This window comes from Onychostruthus taczanowskii, unplaced genomic scaffold (assembly GCF_017590055.1).
Source record: "Onychostruthus taczanowskii isolate IOZ18803 unplaced genomic scaffold, ASM1759005v1 scaffold43, whole genome shotgun sequence".
Classification (NCBI taxonomy): domain Eukaryota; kingdom Metazoa; phylum Chordata; class Aves; order Passeriformes; family Passeridae; genus Onychostruthus; species Onychostruthus taczanowskii.
The window spans coordinates 2,955,876-2,964,593 of NW_024501792.1; positions in this window are offsets into that span (position 1 = coordinate 2,955,876).

The following is an 8,718-nucleotide window of genomic DNA, read 5'->3' on the forward strand; positions in this document are numbered from 1 at the left end:
ATAATTTATTTAATAATGTATTTAATAATGTGGGGATGCATAACAAGGAACTTACTGGTTCTTATTCTTCAAGGGATTCCTTAGATTTGGGGACAATATCCTTCCAAGAGCTCAGCCCAGGTTGCAAAGCAAACCCAGAGCTCCCTGCTGCCTTTGATTCCCAGCATCTCCCAGGGCTGCATTTATCCTGCAGCAGCCCCCGGGTGCTGGGAAGCACCAGGAATGTTCCAGAAGTGAGGGTGGAGTTAAAGGCCACGGTTTGGGAGGCAGGGAGTGTCCTCTGCTCCTCCTTGACCCGTTTTAGGGGTGGGAAAAGTGAAAAGCAGGGATGTGGTGCTGATGTGGGACAGGAGCTCTGCAGCCACGCTCTGAGTCCCCCCAAAGGGATTTTCCTGGGGGGCTCCACCTTGGCTGGCTCAGCAGGGAAAGAACAGCCACAAAATCTGGTTTCCCCGTGGGATTTCCCCAAGCCCTGGTGTGTAAATTTGTAATATCTATAATTTTTAGAGCCAAAGCTCCTGTCCAAGGAGCAGCCTGGCTGCCTGGAGCAGAGCTCTTGCCTTGACACCTTCTCTTGAACACTGCCCATTATTACTTTCCCCCTTTTCCAGAGCAATAATCTGAATTTCAACAGGACGGGGATGCTAATTATTAATATGATAAATATGGCAGCTAAATTACATTAATTAAATTAAATAAACAATTTGACTTTAGACTCTGCTGCCATTTAACTACAACTGAAGTCAAAATATAATCCTGAAAGCCTCCAGAATGAATCTGCAGTATTCTTTCTGTGACTGTTTTCATTGTTTGGAAACAATTAAATCTCAGGAAGCAATTACAGTGAACTGAACTGCTGCTGTAGCAGCCAGGTAATGGAATGTTCAGGTGGTGATGAGCTCCTTTCACATAAAAAACCTGAGTTTAGGAGTTATTCATCTCAGCTGAGCAAGGCTTGCTTAATCCATGTCATTGTCCGGACCAGATGCCTGGACAGCTGAAATAAAAATTCAGTACCAATTTCTGGACAGTTTGACACCAAAGACTTGCTGTTGATCCAGAAAAGGGAAATAGAAATTATTTAGAGGGAGTGAAAAGTCCCAGGTGGAAGAGATGCTCCTCTTTTCTGGTTGGGGTTTAGGCTACAGAGGGCCAGCCCCAGCACTCACCAGGCCTTGTTCCACATTGTTTTCCCAGGATCTGATCCATACTAAAAAACCATTCCAGCAGCTTCAGAGCCACCAGAGAATATGAGATTCCAGCCTGTCCTGTTTTCCCCTCACTAAATATTAACTCCTGCCATGAAGCAGCCTGGTTCCTGTGCAAGCCCTGTGCAGGGAGGCACTGCCAGCTCTCCTGGCTCTTCCCAATCCTTCTTTAGGGGAATGAGGAACAATTCCCTGTGGGAATCAGCGCCTCGCTTCCCTTTTTCCAACCCTCCTTTAAAGAAAAGCCCTCCTGCTTGTGCTGAGCATCCTTCCTTTTGATGTTGTCCAGTTTTGATGTCCCTCCAGTTTGTAGACAGGGGAGCTCTTCCAGAGACTTTTCTGAGGAAAACCGCTGCTGGAGCTGCTGGTGACACGAACGCCCTGCAGCTCCCAGGGCAGGGGTCTGCTGCCACAGGCTGGACAGGGACCCAGCAGATGGGGCTGCACTGGAGCAGGGCAGAACCGGGTGTGCTGGGCTGCCTGCTCACAGGACACAGCCCTGGGAGCTGCACGGGGAGGGGATGGGGCAGGGACACGGGGAGGACATGGAAAGGTGTAGGGACACAAGGAGAAAGGTGCAGGGGCATGGAAATGTGCAGGGACATGGAAAGGTGTAAGGACATGGAAAGATGTAGGGACACTGAGGGAAAGGTGTAGGGACATGGAAAGGTGTAGGGACATGGAAAGGTGCAGGGACCTGGAAAGGTGCAGGGACATGGAAAGGTGCAGGGACATGGAAAGGTGTAGGGACATGGAAAGGTGTAGGGACATGGAGGAAAGATGTAGGGACATGGAAAGGTGTAGGGACACAGTGGGAAAGGTGTAGGGACATGGAAAAGTGTAGAGAAATGGAGGGAAAGGTGTAGGGACACAGTGGGAAAGGTGTAGGGGCATGGAAAGGTGTGGGGACATGGAGGGAAAGGTGTAGGGACATGGGAAGTTGTAGGGACACAGCGGGAAAGGTTTGGGGACACAGGGGGAAAGGTGCAGGGACATGCAAAGGTGTAAAGAAATTGAGGGAAAGGTGTAGGGACACAGGGGAAAGGTGTAGGGACGTGGAAAGGTGTAGGGACATGGAGGGGTTTGCAGGGGTTTTAGTCCCACAAACTTTGCTGTGACTAACAATCATCCCAGATGAGCACTGACACTGGGAATGCACTGGTGGGGGAACCTGCCAACAATAACTCCTTGGGCTGAAAAGCACCAGAATGCCTTGGACAAGCCCATAATTTGTCAATATTCCACAGTGCAGCCCTGCCTTGCTCATCCTCTGGGCCTTATTTCAGCTCCTCCTTGCTGAGCAATGTTGGGTTTCTCTTGGACAACAAAATAATGAAGGTCAGGAGTTTTATTTGCCTGCTCTCCACCTGCCTTCAAGTGGCTGATGAAAGTTCCCTCGAGCTTCACCTTCACCTTGGCTTGTCCTGCACATTCTTCAACTGTGGGTAATTATTTTCTACCCTTTGGGTTATGCTGAATCTCGTGAAGGGAGCCTCCAAGAAAGGAGAGGGCTGATTTCTAGCTTGAATAATGAAGAAGACCAACCTGATTTGTGATAACAGGGAGCTTCCTCCCACAGATTATTTCAATTTTATTCTTCAGTGATGTCCCTCTGCTGCTGTTAGGCATGTAAATTAGAGCTAGAACATCCATCTAATTCCTGTGATAAATTCAGCTATCTCGACTTCAGTGCAGTGGTGCTGTCCCTGGGCATCTCCTTGCAGCTGAGGAATTTGTACTGCTCTGCAGGAGGGTTAATGATAAGAAATATTAAATAGCTGGCCACGAAATTTTCAGGAAAAACCCCACTATTGTTTTGAGTCTTCCATCCTGCAGCTGAGAGAGCAGAACGAAACCCTCCTTTTAAAAATCTCTGCCATTTTCCATTTTTCTCCCTTGCTGGTTCTGTTTCACTGGTGGATAAAGGCAGCACAGCTCACTCTATTTGCAGTTTTTAACAGGCTGCCTCTTGCAATATTCATGTCATACCTCTTTTCATATTTTTTAAGGGAAAGGAGTGAAAAACTGAGCTGGGGTTAGATATTTGCAATGATTTTTTGAGAGAAGAGAGTGCTGGAAGGCTTCTGATATTTCCCCTTGAATCTTGGTGCTGCTGTCCTACAGACAGGTCTATAAAACCTGTAAATCCTACAAGCATTTTTAAAAATAACAACACTGTGGGCTGCTTTGGGCAGGGAGGGGATAGGGGAGAGAACACAACTTTCTTTGAAGGTAGAAAACCCGAGTTGTGCCTGTTGTTACCTGTCTGCACATCCATCCCTTGTGCAGAGTGGATTATCCTGACCTTTTCTGCATTCTGTGCTGATTATCCAGCATTTCCCTTCCTCTGCTGGCTGTGTGGGAAAGGGCTGGGACAGGCAGTCACTCAAACTGCAGAATAATGAAAAGGTCACCCCAGCAGCAGCCTCACTTCAGGCAGCACATTTTTGGTACCTCATCTTCGTGAGAGAGAAGGTAATGAGGTCAGAAACCAGCACCGAAGGAAGGGCTGGGACAGGAAACCAAATATCCAAGATATGCTGCAGTCCTGAAATCTTTCAGAGCTTTGATGGCCAGGGCAGAGAATCTGGTTCACAGCCCTGGTTTGTGCTGAGGATGTGGCTCTCAAGGAATCAAATGAGAAGCAAAACTGAGCAAATTCTGCTGGGTGTGTTCAAAAATATCAATTTTCCTCTGGCAGGAAGAGAAAGAGAAGCAGAGCTCAGGGCTGGCTTAATTACAGCAACCAACAGGGCTGGGGGGTTTGCCACAAAGTGCTAAAATATTCCTGGGATAGAAGCACAGGTTGCTGGGAGATAAGAAAGCAGCTCCCCCGTGCCCCTCTGCAAGGTGAGGTCAGGAGGGTGGGATATGGCTGCTCCTTTAATTAGGAATTGTAATATGGGATGTGCAGGACCCTGCATAAGGAACAGGGTCACCAGCAGTTCATGTCCAGCACGTCCATCTGCCAAGGAATATCAATAATTACATGCTCAGGTGGTTGATGGCAACCAGCTGAATCTCATGGCTGAAGGAATTCATGGAGGAACCTGCCAACAACAACCCCTTGGGCTGAAAAACCCCAGAATCCCTTGGACATTTCTACAGTTTATCAATATTCCACATTGCAGCCCTGCTTTGCTCATCCTCTGGGCCTTATTTCAGCTGCCTTGTCCCCTCCACAGCTCCTTCTTCATCCTCTCCCCCTTGTCTCCTTGTTTCAGAATCCCAGCATGGTTTGGGATGGAAGGAACTTTCAAAATGATCTTTTTTTTTTTTTTTTCCCACTATCCCAGGTTGCTCCAAACCCATCCAAGCTGCTTTTGGACTCTCCCAGGGATCCAGGGGCAGCCACAGCTTCCCTGGGTATTTCACAGCTGATGTGTTAAAAACTAAATCTGGCCCCACAAGCTTCCATCCCTCCTCTGAGCAGAAATTCCCCGTTCCTCTCTGCTCCACGAGAGCTCTGAGCTGGCTCCAATCCTGGATGCTGATCCCCAACATGGTGTAATAACCCTCCCTAAAATGCACCAGGCCCTTTCCCATGCCGAGGAAAAATAAATTAAAAGAAAAGAAAGAGAAGTGAAAAGTATAAAGGGGATTTCATGGGATTTGAGTGCCAAACTCTAACAGGCTCTTCTGAAAATCCCAGCTTAAAGCAATAGATTTGTGTTCTTGCATTTCTTTCTCCTGATGTCAGTAATAACGATTCCTGAATTAGTTTAAAGATCTCACATATTGCTCCAGGTTTTGTTTGTTCATTTATTTTCTGTGTTTTATGCTCAAAAAGTTAATAAAGGGAAAATTCCTCTGTGAAAGAATGGAGGAAAGAAAAGATAAAATCAGAAATAAAGGGCTGAATTTTTATCTCATTTAAATCCACTGCTGATAATTGAAGAGGAAAGCTGTTTTAAATGAAGGATCTATTGGAAAGATTCTGTTTCTGTGTCCCCACTTACATCCTGTATGTTCCACAAACAGGTTCAAGTGCAGGGCTCTGGCAAAGGCCGAGTTTAAAATTCAGCACAGGCTTCAAGTCCATTCACTCTGATGTGACTTTTTTATTGGGTAAAACTTAAGCCTGAGTCAAGGTCAGTGGAGCTGAAATTAAGTCTGGAGCAAAGCATCTGCTTTGCCTGGTCAGAGCTTTTATTGCCCAGCCTGGTCCATGAGGAGGCTGGGAAGACACAAAATGTGCTGCAGTTTTCCCCATGAAAAGCTCCAGAGACCTCCTGAAGTTTTTGAGTCAAATGATCACTGAAAGGACTGTGAGCTGTACTCTGAATTTCACTGGGATGAGACATCCAGGAACTGAGAGCTCCCTGCTTTGTCTGGGGGATCTGATTCATCCTGAGCTGTCCCTCTCACCCTTGGCCATCGCTGCAGCATCTGGGCTGGTGCCACTTCCAGTTTTCACTCTTGGATTACAAGAGGGATGAAAACAAAACAAGCCCCAAAACCACACCAGAGGCTCTGGGTTCAGTGTGTCAGCCTTTGATTCAAAGGGAGAGTTTCCAAAAAACCAGCAAGGAATTTCCCTGTGGGGGTTTTTTTTTTGTCCGCTTGAAGAGAGCCAAGACCTCAGGAGGCAGCACAGTTAAACCAGCAGCTAAACCACAGTCCTGGCCACCAGCTCAGCCCTAAGCTTGCCCTTCCTGAATTCCTCTGGGACCTTCCCAGCTCTGGGGTCACGCCGGAACCCCCAAATCCCTGTTAGCTCCTGATCCTCAGGGTGCCCTGGGAATGTCCAGCCACTCCTTCACCTGAGGATTTCAGGGAGGTGCCCACCCTTCCTGCTCTACAAGCCCCTGAATGATCAAAAATGCAGCCAGGGGTCCGAATAATAAAAACTCCCAGTGTGTTATTAGTGCTGTCAATTTAGCCAGGGATGTTATGGCACGTGTGTCACTGAGAGAGACAGAAGCTATTATTGAAATGAGATTAGAAGCGTTTTGAAACATCAACAGTGGCATTATAGTTGGTAACATTTCCATCTAAAATAGATGACATTGATGCTATACAATCAACAATGCCACTGGGAATACAATATAGAACTGAAGACTAGATTGTTTTACTCTATATTGATTTTCCCTTAGTACTTTTTGATTAACTGTCAAATCAATTAGCTCTCCCCACCCAAACATAATATTTTTTGATGTCCCCCCTCAGAAATTCCCTATTCAAGAGCAAACAACCCAGAGGAGCTCAAGTGCTCCAAAGTGCTCCGGAACAGAGGATTTGCAGGCAGAGATAAGTCCCCACAGCGAGCCTGCTTCTCCTCATCCTGCTGGAGTCCAGCCATGTTTTTATTGAATCAGGTTCTGAAGCTGTCTAAGGCACTGAGGGATCTGATTATAGCTTTGCCATGATGTCCTTTTAAAATGAAATGCGTGGCATTTTCACAGTGACATAATGTTCCTTTGTCTCAGCACAGACAGTGTGGCTACAAGTTTTTCACCAGCTTGGCCTTCCTATATTATAAATCTATAAATCCATCCATCCATCCATCCATCCATCCATCCATCCATCCATCCATCCATCATCGTTTCCCAGTCTCTACACAGCCACACACCTTGATAATTATATCTTTATCCCACAAAAGCTCCACAGAAGCTGTAGGAAGATGTTATTAAAGATGGGCATTAAGGAGAATCAGTGAGACACCAGGGAATTTGCCCAAAGTCACAAGCAGTCCCCAAAGCCATCTGGTTTGCCCAATTACAAGCCCCTCACCTGGACTGGAATGGTCAGGAAAAAGGAAAAGAAGGTTTCAGTCTGTGAAACAGAAGCTGAGAACCCCTCCAGCTCCTGCCACAGCTTCACACCTGAGCAGCAGTGGCTGGTAGAGCAGCACCAGAAAACTCAGATCCAGACTGAGGCAAGATCCCAAATCTCAGAAGTTCAGAAAGTTGCTGGACCTTGTTTTTTCTTGCACTTTTTATTCATTAACGACTGCCTTGGTTCTACAGCTTCTCTTTGTTTCTCTAATTCAAACTGTGTTCCTTGTGGGCGTTGAAGGTCTCCTGGGGGTGCTGTACATCTCCTCCGTGCACCAGGGCTGATAAACTGGACAATGAAGGAATATTTGCATTAGCAGTGCCTGTGGGGCCAGCTGGGACCAGGCCCTTTCTGTGGGGTTGTGCAGCCACACCAGCTCCAGCTGTGGTGCCCTGGCAGCCTGAATGGAGGTGGCAAGGCAGGGGAAGCTCAGAGTCACAGAATTCACAGAATTACAGATTCACCAGGTTGGAAGAGACCTCCAAGATCATCGAGTCCAGCCCAGCCCCAACAGCTCAACTCAACCCTGGCCCCCAGTGCCACATCCAGGCTTTGTTAAACACACCCAGGGATGGTGACTGCACCACCTCCCCGGGCAGCCATTCCAGAACTTTATCACCTTTCTGGGAAAAACTTTTTCCTGATATCCAACCTGTATTTCCCCTGGTGCAGCTGGAGGCTGTGTGCTCTGGCTCTGTCAATGCCTGCAGAAAGAGACAATCACAGGGCAGGGGAATGTCTGGGACAGGTCCTGGGTAATTCCCACTTCCCAATTCCCAATTCCCAGCTCTGTCCCCACGTGTCCCTCATGACCAAGGCCTTGGGACACGATAAATAAAGATTAATAAAGACTCTAATAAAGACTCCCACTGTTCCACTAAAATCCAGATCACCCACCCAACTCCACCAGACTTCCCTTCCCTCCTGCCTGCTCCCCAGAGCCCTCAGGAGGGACAAGGATCCCGATCCAAGCCCGAGCTGCCCCAGTGCTGGGCGCAGGAGCCACAGTGGAACCAGCTGCTGCCGCCACGCCGCCAGCCAAGACTCTCATTTGTTTTGGCTGGCGCTGAAGAATCAGCTTAGGCATCTCTGAGAACAAAATGGTGCATGGAACCGGGCCAAGCTGCAAAAGATAAGAAGCAATAAGAGTCGCAACAGATTATTTGTCTGGTAAAACAGAAGGAGAATTCTATCGGGGGAGAAAAACGCGAGCGGATCCCGGTCCGGTGCTGCGAGCAGAAGTTCTGTTTGTGCAGCTCCTCCCGGGCTGGGCTGCTGCTGTTCCTGGGGAATAACAAATTGCTGCTGCCGAGGAGCAGTGGCAGAGGAGAGGTGATTTCTGCACGAGTGCTGGGGAGAGGAAGGCTCTGCAGTGACATGGCAACGCTGCCGGCGGGGCTGGAGGGGAGGGATGCGAGGATTCAGCCAGAACAAACACCAGGAGCAAGGGCATAAAATAACTGCTGTGCCCTCCTGCGAGGCTGGGAAGGAGTTGGGTTGAAGATTAGCCACAGCCTTCCCCAAGTGATCCCCAGCCAGGCAATGAATCTCTCTGGGACTGGACCGAGGATAAATCTTACCAGCTCCTCGTGTGTTTCAAATAGATTGGGCCCATTTTCTCTGTGGCTTTTACAGGGAAGGGAAAAAGAGCAAGGAATATGAGTGAGGAGGGATGCAATCAAACAGATCACAGAGCCCCAGCATGGTTTGGGTCAGAAGGGACCTTAAAGCT